General features: G+C 42.8%; 1 protein-coding gene across 13 annotated transcripts in view; it reads left to right on the top strand.

Annotated features, from left to right (window-relative positions):
• The first annotated feature begins 3,768 nt into the window (after nt 1–3,768).
• The window catches only part of PPFIBP2 (PPFIB scaffold protein 2), a 99,573-nt gene continuing 87,822 nt past the window's right edge, over nt 3,769–15,519 (top strand). For 10 of the 13 annotated variants that reach the window (XM_086893770.1, XM_086893768.1, XM_086893766.1 and 7 more), the window contains exon 1: nt 3,769–4,087. The gene's annotated coding sequence lies outside the window, so the exon portion shown is untranslated. The remainder of the gene's footprint in view (nt 4,088–15,519) is intronic. The other 3 variants (XM_086893762.1, XM_086893765.1, XM_086893763.1) reach the window with 2 other exon arrangements.

Below are 15,519 nucleotides of genomic sequence, written 5' to 3'. Positions count from 1 at the left end.
AAGGAAAAGCTTTTCAATGGGTGAGTTTGTGTTTTATTTTTTCAAAACCAAGAGATTAGGCAGCACTGCAGCTTTCAGATCTCTGAATTACAATGTTTATTTGTTGTTTCACAGCCTGCAGTCTGCGAGGACTGTGAAACCACACTGTGACCAACCTTTTGTAGTCCTGGAGTAAAGATTTCATAAAGAAGGACGTGAGATCTTGTGAGAACTCTTGAGCAAACTGATACTAAAAGATCCCAGTGCTCGGGGCTGAATTTAGACTACTTAGTTACAGCTAATTTATCCTCTATTATAAACAGGAAAATTTACAGCTTTATAAAAACCTTTCAGCAAATATAACAGCAATTTGGAACACACTGCAAAGTGAAGTAGAAAAAGATGATTTGTATTTTTTTTCCTGCCTTAGAAACACGAGTTTCTATCTGGGGAGCACGGATGTTCAGAACCTTCATCTCAGAGTCTGGTTTGGCCCTTACCCTTCAGGTTTGGTACCATTTTACCACTTTTTTCACAATCCAGTCACAGGACAAGCAGCACAAGGAAAGAACATCAGCCCAAGCAGCATTCAGGCACAGCTGCAGGATCAGGAACCTGGCCCAAACTAAACCTCAGCATTGTCACAGTGACCCATAACGTGGCTGTGACGAGAGAAGCTCGCTCAGCTCTGCTCAGTAAGTTTCAACAGCATTAAAAATAAACCCTGATGATTAAATCTCAATAGGATAAATTCACAAGTGGGATCTCCCAGGTGGGATCTCACACATAACTCTGCTTTTTGAGATGGCTGGTGAGGCTGTGCTCTGCTTTGGGGCTCCTGACTTGTTTTTCTCACAGGTCTTTTCCGAGAAGGATGACTCTGCTCCCCCTGAATAAACCCCATTGTTACATGAGAGAGGCAAAGGCCTCACACAATGCCAGCTTTGTGGCAGTCATGGCTCTGCACCACTGCAGCAAAGACACAGGGCACTCTCATTGAAGGGACACCTCTGGAATGGGAATTAGCCAGCAGGGCTGAGGGAGCGCTCCTAGAACCCCCAAACAGAGAGAGGTGCAGAGTTAAACCACTCATCACAGCGATATTAAAGGGGATAGACAGCACCAGCAAGCCAGAGCGAGCCCAGAATTAAGATCCTCTCTGCTTTCTGCAGAGCATTACGTCAAGCAATAAAAGCAGCAGGGCTGTAAAACCCCGAGCCATGAACAGACAGAGGCTTGTGCTCCTTGCTCAGCCTTCCCAAGGGAGGGGCAGCAAGTGCAGCCTCCCCATCCCTTCTCCTGCACAGGGACAAGGCTGTGCTCAGCCTCCCTCTGCCAGGAAAACCCTGTGGAACAGCCAATTCCAGGCCAGGAATCACCAGCCCTGCAGCACCCAGCTCCCAGGTGCTGCTCCTGGGCTGTGGAGAGCTGGCCAGACACCTGTCCTAGAGCTCCAGGGAGCTGGCAAAAAGGAGGGGAAACTGGGCTGGTTTCACCTGAGCTGTGTTCAGATCATTCTGAATTCGGACTCTTTCCCAAGTGGTTTGGCAATACCCAACAGTGCTGCCCAGTGATTGTTGGTGCCAGCGTTAGGAAAGACACAAATGTTATCAAGCAGTGTAATTTTCACCACTCCTCTACCTGACCTATTTAAGGGGACTGCCTCAGAGTTGAGAGGAAAGGCGAGAAATGTTCAAAAGCCGAATTAATAACACAGCCCATGGATTCTTGCCAGTTTAAATTATTCTTCAGCGTGTTCAGAGATGTTTCAAAGGCGTTCTGCTTCACCCTCTCTCTCCCACCTTGGGCATGTCTGCTCTGTAGGTGAGGTCCGACCCTTTATCTGGAGTATCTGGAATGTGATTCATAGCCTTGGTGTTTTGGTGTAAGTTTAAAAGCAAAACTGAAATAATATCTAATTCTTCCCAAGGTCAGAGAAGTGGCTCAGGGAACAAGTTTTAACACATGGGAAGATTATCCAAGGCAAAAAGAGATTCTGAAACTGAGGAGAAACCTTGTAAGTAAAAAAAAATTAAATTAAAGCAAGGTGTGTATTAGACATGTTTAAACTATTTAGGTGAAAGACAGAAAACTGCGGTGCCCAAAATACAGCCAGTCCGCACAGAGCGAAAAGTGCGCGTTAATTGCGTTGTTAATGAGGCTAAAATCTCTTTATCTCACTTTCTGCTGAGGAATTCCTTTTCTTCAGGCAGCTCCATGGAGAGCTGACATCCCCAGGAGCGCTCAGCTGTGAAACAGCACAGGTGACTCCTTTAGACAACAAAAATAAAAATAATAATAAAAATCTGATAAAAAATCTGATAAAAAAATGAGATTTTTGCTCCAAGCAGGGAGCTCCCAAATAACCAAAACTCCGTGTTTTTAAGAGTGACCCAGGAACCTCCAGAGACAGAAGAAAAGCCACACTTCATGAGTGTGTTTTTATTTAACATTTGTGTGCTTGCAGCCTCCCTGCACCGGAGATTTTTTCGGTGACAAACAGAGCATTAGAGGGTTAATTTTAAATTTGAAGCAGGGGGTGATATCAGATAGTTATAACAATATAAACCTCACATGCTGTTATTTTACTGAGGGAATTAAAGCAGGAAAGAAGCTCTTTGAGTAGAGGAACCCCTGATTTTGAAATCTTTGGTGTAATCAGCGTTTTTCTCAGTCAATAGCAGGATACCTGGAAAAAGCCCGGTGGGTGGGAAAACGCCCCCCAAAGAACCAGAACAAGCGAAAGAAAGAGGAGAGTTTTGATTCCGGCAGTGAGGATGAGGATGGGGAATGGTGCGCGGAGAATTCCCGGAGAGCAGGAATTCCCTGGAGCACCTGCCCGCACGGGGGGGCCGGAGCGCCGCTGGACCGGGATAAAGGATCAGGGAGAAAGGACCGGGATAAAGGATCAGGGACCGGGATAAGGGACCGGGATAAGGGACCGGGATAAAGGATCAGGGACCGGGATAAAGGATCGGGATAAGGGATCGGGATAAAGGATCGGGATAAAGGATCAGGGACCGGGATAAAGGATCAGGGATAAGGGACCGGGATAAAGGATCGGGATAAAGGATCAGGGACCGGGATAAAGGATCAGGGATAAGGGACCGGGATAAAGGATCGGGATAAAGGATCAGGGACAAGGGATCGGGATAAAGGATCAGGGACCGGGATAAAGGATCGGGATAAGGGACCGGGATAAAGGACCGGGATAGAGGATCAGGGACCGGGATAAAGGATCAGGATAAAGGAGAAAGGGTCAGGGACCGGGATAAGGGACCGGGATAAGGGACCGGGATAAGGGACCGGGATAAGGGACCGGGATAAAGGATCGGGATCAGGGACCGGGATAAGGGATCGGGATAAAGGATCGGGGACCGGGATAAAGGATCAGGGATAAAGGATCGGGATAAAGGATCAGGGATAAGGGATCGGGATAAAGGATCAGGGATCGGGATAAGGGATAAAGGATCGGGGATCGGGATAAGGAGTCTGGATAAGGGATCAGGTATCGGGATAAAGGATCAGGGATCGGGATAAATGATCAGGATAAAGGATCAGGGATCGGGATAAGGGATCGGGGATCGGGATCAGGGATCGGGATAAGGGATTAGGGATCGGGATAAGGGATCGGGATAAGGGATCAGTGATCGGGATAAGGGATCAGGGATCGGGATAAGGGATCAGGGATCGGGATAAGGTATCAGGAGCGGCTGCGGCCGCACGAACCCTCGGTGCGGGAGGCGGCGGAGCGCGGTCCCGGCTGGCCCGGAGGCACCACCAGGAGGAGGATCGGGATCGGGAGGAGGATCGGGATCGGGAGGAGGATCGGGATCGGGAGGAGGATCGGGATCGGGAGGAGGATCGGGATCGGGAGGAGGATCGGGATCGGGAGGAGGATCAGGAGGAGGATCGGGATCAGGAAGAAGATCAGGAGGAGGATCAGGATCGGGAAGAAGATCAGGAGGAGGATCAGGATCAGGTCAGGCAGGGCTCGGCGGCTCCGGGCTGTTGCTGCTCCATCCCGCGGGGCTCCGCAGGGACAGCCAGGGAAATCTGCCCTGTCCTTGCGGCCAGCAGAGCTCCGGAGCCCCAGCGCGGCTGGCAGGTGGGTAAACCAAGCCATTTACTGCCCTGGGGCAGGGGCTCAGCAATGACACCCCTCCGAGTGGGAGCCTCCCCTCCCCGGGCCCTGAAAGTTAACTATGAAATAAATCCTGCGGGGTGGCAGGGGGTGGGAAGGGGACTGATTTGTTAATTAACTATTAAATAAATCCTGCGAGGTGGCAGGGGGTGGGAAAAGGGCTGACTTGTTAATTAACTATGAAATAAATAGTGAGGGGTGGCAGGGGGTGGGAAAAGGGCTGACTTGTTAATTAACTATGAAATAAACAGTGTGGGGTGGCAGGGGGGTGGGAAAGGGGCTGACTTGTTAATTAACTATTAAATAAATAGTGAGGGGTGGGAAGAGGGTTGATTCGTTAATTAACTATGAAATAAATCCTGCGGGGTGGCAGGGGGTGGGAAAGGGGCTGACTTGTTAATTAACTATTAAATAAATAGTGAGGGGTGGCAGGGGGTGGGAAAAGGGCTGACTTGTTAATTAACTATTAAATAAATAGTGAGGGGTGGCAGGGGGTGGGAAGGGGGCTGATTTGTTAATTAACTATTAAATAAATAGTGAGGGGTGGGAAGAGGGTTGATTGGTTAATTAACTATTAAATAATATGTTTGGGGTGGCAGGGGGTGGGAAGAGGGCTGATTTGATATTTAACTATTAAACAGTGTGGGGTGGCAGGGGGTGGGAAGAGGGTTGGTTTGATCATTAACTCATATATAATATGAGTTAATATGTATAAATAAAATAGAATATATAATTAAATGAAGGGGGGTGGGCTGCCTAGCGGGTGTTGAGGACACAGCAGCTGGAAGGTGAGGCTGGCTGCTGGAGCAGTGCAGGGGTGAGGGATGAGGAGATGACCCCCAGTCCCACAGGCACGGCTCTGCTGGGATGAAAACACCTCCTCCAGCATCTGCCAGGAGGATTAGAGAGCTCCTCGGTGTGGGACAGGTCAGAATGTGCGGCCAGGGAGCTTTGCCAGCACCACACTTTGGATTCCCAAGGCCAAAGAGTCGCTGGCAGTCTCAGGGTTTTGATTTTGAGGTTGTGGAAGGAGTGGGGATGGCTGAGGGGAGCTTTTCTGGGCTTGTGCTGTTCCTTTTTTTTAAAAAGGAATGTGTGAACAAGTGTATGGAGGACTTTGTTCTGAGACTTGCATGTAAATGTGGAAAGAACAGGTGGGAAAGAAGGATTCCAGCAGAATTCCAGCTTTCCATGTTTGCTTATGGACTTTCTCTGTGCTCCTGATTTTTCACTTGCAACCTGCTGTATGAACCTGTTTAAAACAAATGAATCTTTATACTTTTCTCCACCTTTCTAATGGAGAAATACTTGGAGTAGAGCTGGGCATATCAGGAAAGTGAAAGGTCAAACCGGGACAAAGAGAAGCAAATGTGTGTGGGTTGTTGTTTTTTAAATGAGATGGGTTTTCCACCCACTTGCTCATGATTGCAGCTGAGAACAATCGTAAAGGCCACTTGAAAGAAGCCCAGTGTAAGATAAAGCAGAGGGAGAACTCAAAAGAATCTCAGCCTTGTCATAAGCACAGGTACCAGAATATGAGAAAAAAAAAAAAACAAATAAACAACAAACATGTGAAAATAATAACAATAAAATTTATAATATATAAAATAATTTCAAGTCCCCAGTAACAAGATTTAAGCTGAGGGATGACTCAAGAGTGCTGAAGTTGTTTTTTTTCTGTTGTAGAGACACATGATTTGTCTGGAACTCTTCTGAGCTAATGTTAGCATCGTTTTTGAAATGCTTTATTTGCCTAAGCCAGGTAGCAATCAAGTGTCTTGACAAAACATCCAGCAGCTTATCTGTCACTCATCGGGGACTCTGCCCTGTGGAAAGCCCAAATTAAAGGGAGGGGGCAGAAACTGCTGGAGCTGTGTGACTGGAACGTGGTAGGAAATGGCTTTGGGAGCGTTGTTCCCTGATCCCAACTTCCCTGGCTGCTTTCATCTCCTGCCCCAGGAGGAGGGGAATAATCCCAGGGCACTGCTGCTCCCATCCTGAGTGCACTCCAGCAGCCCCATCCACACCAGGAGAAGCAGGGAAGACAGGAAGGAGGTAGGGGAGGAACAGGTAAAGATGAGATAATAATCTCATCTCTGTTCCACTCACCCATCCTCTATCTGATCTCACTTCAGCCAGCAGTGTGACAAAGTGCCCAGGTGTGTGTGGAGACACAGGGAGGATGTTTTGGTGTAGGAACAGAGAACAGAACTGCTCAGGGGTGTGTGGAGACACAGGGAGGATGTTTTGGTGCAGGCACAGAAGTGCCCAGGTGTGTGGAGACACAGGGAGGATGTTTTGGTGCAGGCACAGAAGTGCCCAGGTGTGTGGAGACACAGGGAGGATGTTTTGGTGCAGGCACAGAAGTGCCCAGGTGTGTGGAGACACAGGGAGGATGTTTTGGTGTAGGGACAGAGCACAGAACTGCTCAGGTGTGTGTGGAGACACAGGGAGGATGTTTTGGTGCAGGAACAGAAGTGCCCAGGTGTGTGGAGACACAGGGAGGATGTTTTGGTGCAGGCACAGAGCACAGAAGTGCTCAGGTGTGTGGAGACACAGGGAGGATGTTTTGGTGCAGGCACAGAAATGCTCAGGGGTGTGTGGAGACACAGGGAGGATGTTTTGGTGCAGGAACAGAACTGCTCAGGTGTGTGTGGAGACACAGGGAGGATGTTTTGGTGCAGGCACAGAGCACAGAACTGCTCAGGTGTGTGGAGACACAGGGAGGATGTTTTGGTGCAGGCACAGAGCACAGAAGTGCTCAGGTGTGTGTGGAGACACAGGGAGGATGTTTTGGTGCAGGCACAGAGCACAGAAGTGTTTTCAGGGCTCTTGAATCCGTTCTCCCGTTTTCCTGTTGGGATTTCTCCAGACAGACCATGCAGGCTCTGAGGCACCAAAATGTGACTCTGTGTGGCAGAGAGTGTTTGAATGGAGGATGGGAAGAGAACAGATGGACAAGAGGAGAGTGGAGACCTCAATGCTCACCTTCCCTCAGCACTCTGGAAAGGCAGAGGGACAATGTCCTGTGAGCACAAAGTGAAAATGGAGCAGAGAACAGGGGTCAGTGAGCCATCTCTTTGTTATTCTGTGTGCAGCTCTGCTTCCAGCCCTCATTTACCCAACTTGGCTCCTGTTTGCCCCTTCCTGGTCTCTCTCCTCCAAACAAACTCCCACAAAACCCTCCAGGGCACTCATCCCCAGCCACTGCTCTCACTCTCAGCAGCCTGCTCAGAGGCACACCAGGAGCTCAGCTCCTTTTCCCTACAGCCAAGGATTTGTTTGAGCTCAGGCAGCCTTGACCTGGTAGGATTAGCAAAGGTCTGGGCTCACACAGGTAGAGCAGGGCCTCAACAGGGCTCTGCTTCTTAGCAAAAAATCCACCTTCCTCCTGCTCCCTTCCCCAGAAAAGACATTTACAGCAACAGGAGGAAACCTCCTCCTTGCTTTACAAGTCTGTAATGTGATGGTTTAGTTTATCAAAGCAGAGAGTGATGAATAAGGAAATGTGTTTTAGGATAATGATCACTCAGTGCAGGTGCAAGACACTCTTACAAAGAAAGGCTTTTCTGTCTTTTCCAGAGACACCCAGTGGTGTGGAAATAGCGATGCAGCAGAAGGTGGCATTGTTTAGGGCAGTCAGAAGTCACTTTTCTGTCCCTGAAATTGCACCATTAAACTCTGGAGGTGTTTATCATTTGCTGCCTCATCCCCAGAGATCACTTCAACCTCTTTAGGTACAACCTTGAAAACCTCACAAGCTGCCTGTTTAGCAGCAGGGGATGGTTGAATTTCTCCCTGTCACAGCTTTACAACCTTTTCATTCTTCTTTTACATAGATGCACATTAAGCCACAAAAAGTGCTTTTTTTCCTTGTAGCTGGATGCCTCTATGTGTTTTAGTGTGGCATTTTTATCTCAAGCCTCTCTGACCTTGTAACATTACAGTCACCTCTTTTGTTTCCTTCCTCACATGTTTATTTGCTATAAAACCATTTCTCAGCAGCACTTTGCTCTTATCTGGCAATTCACTGTTGCAGAGAACAAAGCAGTTCAATTACAAGGATAATTTCTTTCTGAAACAAGCATTAAAAGGTAAAACCTGGTGGCACTGTTGCCAGTCTAGGTCAATTTGTGTTTATAATCTTGTGCATCTGCCAAGTTCCAATGCAGTGGTTTAGAGGACTCTGATAACCTGTAAAGCAAGATTTTATGGCTCTTGTGTGGTTCACTAGTATTTCTGCAAAACCTCTGACCTGCTGAGGGGGAAGAGCTGTAATTTCCACACTGATCAAAAAGGAAAATTTGGTGTCTTCAAATGCCTAAGACAGGGCATTATTTCTCTGTCAGATCAACAAACACATGGGGAACCACCAGTGGCTCCCTCAACTCTGTGTATGTGACATATAAAATACATTCTGTGTTTCTCTGCTTAGTCAGATTTTCCAGGTTAAATCTGAAGTAACTGAGGCTGAAAGCTGAGGATTGAACCCAGGTTAAAACAGAGGATTTTATAGAGGGGTAGAGATGAGAAACCTGATGTGTGTGTCATTGAAGGGATGGTAAATAATGGATCTGCAGCTATGAACTGGTGGTTGCTTTACCAGCAAGGAAATGGTGATAAACTGATGGTGCTTTCCTGAAAGAGATGTGACTTTGGAGAAAAACAGATCAGCTTATCCTCCTTCAAGGAAACCTTGAGTTTGTTTGGAGGGGTGAAATCAGACTGAATGAAAAAAGCCAGGTCCAAAGGATGCCTCTGACACCAGCCTTGCTCTTTTCATGGGAGCAACACAAAGTGCATGAATATTCACAGGGAATCTGCTGCTTTGCTCCTCACACTCTGTAAAATCAACAGGCTGAGTGCCAGTTAAAGTAATTAGTGAAGATAAATCTAAGCTGTTGCATGTTAATCTGGGTTTCCAGCACTTCCAGTATGGGAACTCCTGTTTTACCTTATCCTCTTCTGGAAACAAGTCTGGCTGGTCTCTGCACTTAGCTGGGGTTGCCTCCTTTCTTTGTGTAATGCTCAGACAAGGGAAAAAAGTAATTTTATTTCCAATTTGCACTATTTTCAACTCAAACTTTATTTCAGAGATCTTATTTGGAAGGGGGAAGTGCCAAGTGCCTCTTGAGTGTGGTGAATGATGTTTTTATTCCTCCCCAGTGCAGATGGTAGCATCTGCCTTAATAAAGCAAAATCAGAACATCTGAGTCTAATGGCATTGCAGGAAGATTTATGGGCGTGTTCCTGGGATGATCAGAAGCTAATGAACATAATCCAGTCAGCTCCCAAACAGAAGAATTCTGATGTTACAGGCCAGACAGAAAAAAACAAAAAATCTCCAGCAAAGACCTTGGATAGGCAGGGAATAAGCACAAAGCACCTACAAAAGTAGAATATGTTATTTTCTGTTCATGACACCTGGAGAGAAGAAAAAGCAAAATTAGTGAAGTCAATATTTTCTTTCCTTGAAGTAATCTTCTGTAAATAAAATAGAAGTATACATACAGTAAGTAAAAGTACACTTACAAAATGTATTAGTACAGATTATATTAAATTTCAGTCACAGGCATTATAAAGAATTAGTTAAATATTTCTTGAATTAAACTATTCTTCAATTTCTGAATGCATGCAAAGTAGAAACTTTACCTGAAACTGTAAAATACAATTTTCAGTCTGCTCTGGCAGGCTTTACATGCATAAAAAGAAAATCATATTAGAACCTTTGTCACTAAAAGAAGGGAAAGTTGTAAAGTTTTTTGTGCAAGGTTTGCTCTGGCCTGTTATGCAGAGCAGTGAAAATACTGCACAACCCTCACTGGTTACTCTGCCCAGTGTCTGCAACATTTCAGAATAATCCTAAATCAGGCTAAGGATTAGAAAACTATTTCAAGAATTGTGGTCCAAATCTGTTTTGCCTTGATTGCCTTCTCCATTTTAATTAAGGAACTTGTTAGCATCTTCAGTTTCCTCTGCAGATTGGGAAGTGCAGCTGGCTCATTTAACAGGAAAAAGGCAGATTTTAGAAAACTGCTTTTCCACTTTCATTTTTTTTCTTTTTTTAGCCTGGGGAGAGGAGTTTGTGTTCAGAGTAAATGGTTTGTTACAAAAGGAATTCATACTCTGAAATTTAGCTGGGATTCACCAGCCATTTGTAGTTTTTATTTAATCAAAGCTTCTGATTATCCAGGACTAATTGCAAATGGGAGCAGCAGCTGCTCACTTCCTTTGGCAACTCTGATTTGGGCACTTAGAGATTCCAAATTAGGAGAGACTGATAAAAGTGCCATGCTAGGCAGAATGCCCAGTTTGCCAGGCAGAACGTTCAGAAATATCACTTCTCTGTAAATATATTTTATTTGCTTTTCTTAACTGAGGAGTAAACAGAACTGTTACATGTACATGTTTACATGAAGCAAAATTTACCCTCAGCAATAAACACTAACAAAGCAAAATATCCCTTATCAATAAATAAAATAATAGAAGGAAAAAAATTCTTCATGACAGAACTATATTTTAGTGTTTGCCAGCATGACCATATCCTTCTTTTCAAGTTGGAACACAGGATCTGTATTATTTTGGAATTAAATGAAACTGTCTCGAATATTTCCACTTGGAGGTTTGAAAACAACTGAAACAAAGGGGACTAAATCTCTCTTTTATAATAGAAAATCAAATTTTCCTTGCAAATTTAATGGAAGAGTACAAAGATGCCACAATTACTGATAAGGGAGCAGACTTTGATCCATTTTCTGGAAAATTAAATAAACTGCAGAAACTGATAGTGAGTTCTGATTCCCTTTTCTCTCCTGAAATAGAAGCAAAAAATAAGGTTATCCAGCAGATGGTCATTTCAATACTTCAGTCTTTTGTCTGCATTTTTGATTACTTTTGTATTATTTTGTATTTTGATTATTTTTTGTATTATTTTGATTTTGATGCAAGTGGCCCCAAATGCAAGAAACTTCTGAGAAACTTTTCATGCAGGCAAATCAGCTGGTGGCTGCTAGGGATTAAAGGACTTTGCAAGTCATTAGCCTGAAATAATTTCATTTTGTGGCTCTAATAATAAACAGGTCAAATAAAGGCCTTGTTATCAAGCATTAAAATCCATGATTAAGTTATTACCTCAGGAAAATCCAGGGGTGTACTCACAGAACAAATATGAGCAGCAGGACTTCCAAATAGTTGTAAAAAGCTGCTCTGAGTCTTAACTCTGGAGCAGGACAGGATGTGTGAAAGCCTGGCAGTCAGAATGTCCCCAGGATTTGACACAGCATTTCTGTCATTTTAGAATTTCTGTCAAATTTTAGGATTTCTGGCCTTGCCATGAGGACATCCAGGCTCTCTAAAGTAATGTGAGACTCCTTTTTTACTATAATATTATTCATAATAATGAATAATTTCATTATAAAACTCATAATAATGTAATTCTCTTTCATTTTTCTGCTGTGTCAGTACAAAGGTGTCTATTTATTTCAGAGGCAGTAAAATGTGACTAAATTTATAACAACATATTGTTTTGTCTGCAGTTATATTCTGGCATCTGTAATTTTGCTATTTATTTCAACCAGAAGAAAGAGTTCTTCTTGGGACTGGAATTAACATGCAGCGCAATTTTAGGTAAATTTTTGGGAAATCCCTTTGTGTCGTTGCTCAAGTAGTTAAATACTTATCAAAACACTTCTGTGGAAAAGAATCCAGAGAAATCCTGTGTATTTTCATTGGAATGGTTGAACTTGTGGGGTTTTTATGCCCTAAAAGTAATGGGAATTCAGAGAACAGAAGGTATCCTTTAAATACACCCCAGTGATGGATTATTCTGGCAGCATCAAATACTTTAGCTGTAAATATGTGAATAAAACCCAGAATATGCATATAAATACATGTATATATATATATATAAATGTATATATATATACAGAATATGTATATAAAACCCAGAATATGTATATAAATGTATGAGTATATATATATAAAAATGTGTATATATATATGTATATACAGAATGTGTATAAAACTGAGATTATGCATATAAGGTCCAGAATATGCATATAAGACCCAGAATATGCATATAAATGTATGTATATAGATTTATAAAAATGTATATATATATATACAGAATATGCACATAAAACCCAGAATATGCATATAAATGTATGTATATATATAACATGTATATGCAGATTATGCATATAAAACCCAGATTATGCATATAAAACCCAGAATATGCATACAAATGTATGTGTGTATATATATAAAAATGCGTGTATATATATATGTATATACAGAATATGCATATAAAATTGAGATTATGCATATAAAACCCAGAACAAGTATATAAAACTGAGATTATGCATATAAAACCCAGAATATGCATATAAAACCCAGAATATGTATATAAATGTATGTGTGTATATATATAAATATATATATGTATATACAGAATATGTGTATAAAACCAAGATTATGCATATAAAACCCAGATTATGCATATAAAACTGAGATTATGCATATAAAACCCAGATTATGCATATAAAACCGAGATTATGCATATAAAACCCAGATTATGCATATAAAACCCAGATTATGCATATAAAACCCAGAATATACATATAAAACCCAGAATATGCATATAAATGTATGTGTGTATATATATAATGTCTGTATATATGTATATACAGAATATGCATATAAAATTGAGATTATGCATATAAAACCCAGATTATGCATATAAAACCCAGAATATGCATATAAAACCCAGATTATGCATATAAAACCCAGATTATGCATATAAAACCCAGAAGAGCACTGAGTTTGTGAATGCATCTGTTCCTAGGTTGAGCTCTTGCATTCAGTTGATTTGCAGAACTTCCAGAATCTTTCTGAATTGGGTGTTTTAGCAAACCTGAGAGCCAAAATGAGTGAGGAATATTCATAATATGAGTGAGGAATATTCACAGACTCCTAAATTCATAAGGCTCTTAAATTGTACTGAGCAATGGAACTGGGGCTTTGATTTTTTTTCTCATCTGTTTCTTGGTCCCTTCTATCATGTATAATAAACAAGGAGAAATTTGCATTGATGTGGCTTACCCTTGATTTGACATGGAAACATATTCATTTTATATTTGTATATTTTACAGATGTATATTTGTATTTTTTAAAAAATTATCTTTTATTATATTTTTTGAATTTTAGGTAAATTTGTGTTTCTGTCAGCAAATCCAGCTCATCAGGGAGGTCTGGGTATCTTGTCTCACACCCATTGTCACCTTCTGATTTCAGGGCCTAATCTCTCTCCAGGCACCTTGATATTCACTTTTCTTCCAGGTTCTACTGGGAAAAAAACAAGGATTTAGGGTTTTGTGACTGTAATAATGTTTGAACCTGTAATAATGCAATAATTCAGCTGGGGGATGCCACGGGTTTCTCTCACCTCTGTGAATTGTAAAAGTGTTAAATGCTGCTCTTGGATGTCCGGTCACTCTTCTGTCTGTCTTGCAGCATTACCCATCTGTATAATGCCTTTTTTTCAGTTTGTTTTATTTTTTACTCATGCTACCCCAGTAAGAATGGAAATCAGTTGTGAGAGGATTTAAAATTCAGCTATGGCACAGGGTTTGATACAGGCAAGCTCTTAGTGCTGGCCAGTTCTGCAGCTCTGAGTAATGGAGGAGCAAAACCAACAAAAGATGTCATTTAAAACCCAGCTGAAGGATCTTTTTGCCTCTTGGTTGTGATGTCCAGCTGTAGGAATGATGAGTTACTTGCAGAATTGTCCTGTTAAAGTTTAGGGCTTGATGTGATCAGTGATCTCAGGGGAGATTTAACAAAGTTAAATCAAAGTAGCTCCTTGAGAAGGATGTGCCAGTGAGAGAGGGCACAAAGAATGCAGAATTTACAGGGCACAGGGATTTGGGGCAGAATTCCCAAGGTAAGGAAGGAAGTAACAAATCCAGAGCATCAACTGGTGCCACTCTGCTCTGTGTTGGTCTCGTGCACACCAGGTGAAATAACCTGTCTGGGAACAACAGCTGAACCTGTCCTTCAGGCAGAAAAAGAGGGAAAACTTGAAGACAGCTCATTCTCCCAAAGATATTTCCAATAATCTTCAGGGAACAATCCATATCAGGAATGTTTTTATTTATAAGCCCAGGCTTTAAACTGGCACAGCTGTTACAATTTATATTTTTGTTGATGTGCTGAGTAATGTGGGACACGGTGCTTTTCCCTAATCCATTTGCTGTTCCCAGTTTAGTGCTTTTAATCCAAGAGGATTCAATTTTGTTGAATTTGCTGTTTTCTAGCAGAAGGATGTTTTTCTTCTCTTTGTTTCCCACAGACACTTTCCTCAAAATAGCTACTGAGGCTTCAATTTATACAGAAGTGCTTGATACTGTCAGTTCCTGTTAGCGTGAATTCAGCACATTTGTACCCACAGATGCAGGTTCTATTAAACCAGCCTAGTGATGTTTCCTGTTATTTATAAATTGCTGCACAGAATGTTTCCAAGGGGGAAAAAAACTCCTATGAAAGTGAATTTTGCAGTCAAAAAAGTTGATTTTTTTTTTTGTGTACATTTTTAGCCTTTACATCTAAAGCTGAGTTTGGGCTTCACAAGAATTTTCATGTCACATTTGTAAAGCTGAGGGAAATTCAGGACAGAGCTTTATAACCAGAGTAACCCAAGAGGAGGTCGTTTTGTAATAATAAATATTCAAAAATATTTTATCTTCATGGTGTCTGTGTTGAGCTGTTCCTCTGTGCAGTCTAACCCAGACCTCAGTTTTTTTCACCTTGGATATCTTGTGGGTGAGAATTGCCCCTTTGGATTGCAGGAACTCACTTTTCTAAGGCATCAGCCTGAGGTTCTGCTGCAGGAAACTCATCTCAGGTACCTCAGCATCCACTGGTGCCCATCCCTCCCCTGCTCCTCGCCCATTCCAGTGCCTGCCCACCTCAGGGAGCATTTCTCTCCACTCCTCACAGCCCCCCAAGGAGAGCTGGGTTTGGAAAGATTGGTGCCTTTTTCTCTGCATGGAAACACTGGAATCACCTCTCGATTCTTTCATGGTGTTTTACCAAAAAAAACCAGAAACACCCTGAGCCTTGGATGAGTCCTGGAGCATCCCAAGGGCTGCAGGGGCTGCAGCAGCTCTGCCTGAGCAGCGTTTATCCCGTGTTGGCAAGGCAGCTGATTGCCACAACCATGCTCTTGGAGCATCAACCAGCCCAGGAACAGGAGAAGATTTGAAAATTGCACCTCCCTGCATTTCTTTGAGATTTAACATCTTCTGGCCCCGTGCTAGCACTGCCTAAATTTTATCTCATTTGTCTGAATTATCAGGAGTTTCACAGAGGCAAGCTTTGAAAATTTTGCTTATCATGAT

Source organism: Cyanistes caeruleus, chromosome 6 (assembly GCF_971803275.1).
Source record: "Cyanistes caeruleus chromosome 6, bCyaCae1.hap1.1, whole genome shotgun sequence".
In the NCBI taxonomy this organism is placed as follows: Eukaryota; Metazoa; Chordata; class Aves; order Passeriformes; family Paridae; genus Cyanistes; species Cyanistes caeruleus.
The sequence above is the reverse complement of the archived record's forward strand: the minus strand, read 5'-3'. Positions and strand labels throughout refer to the sequence as shown.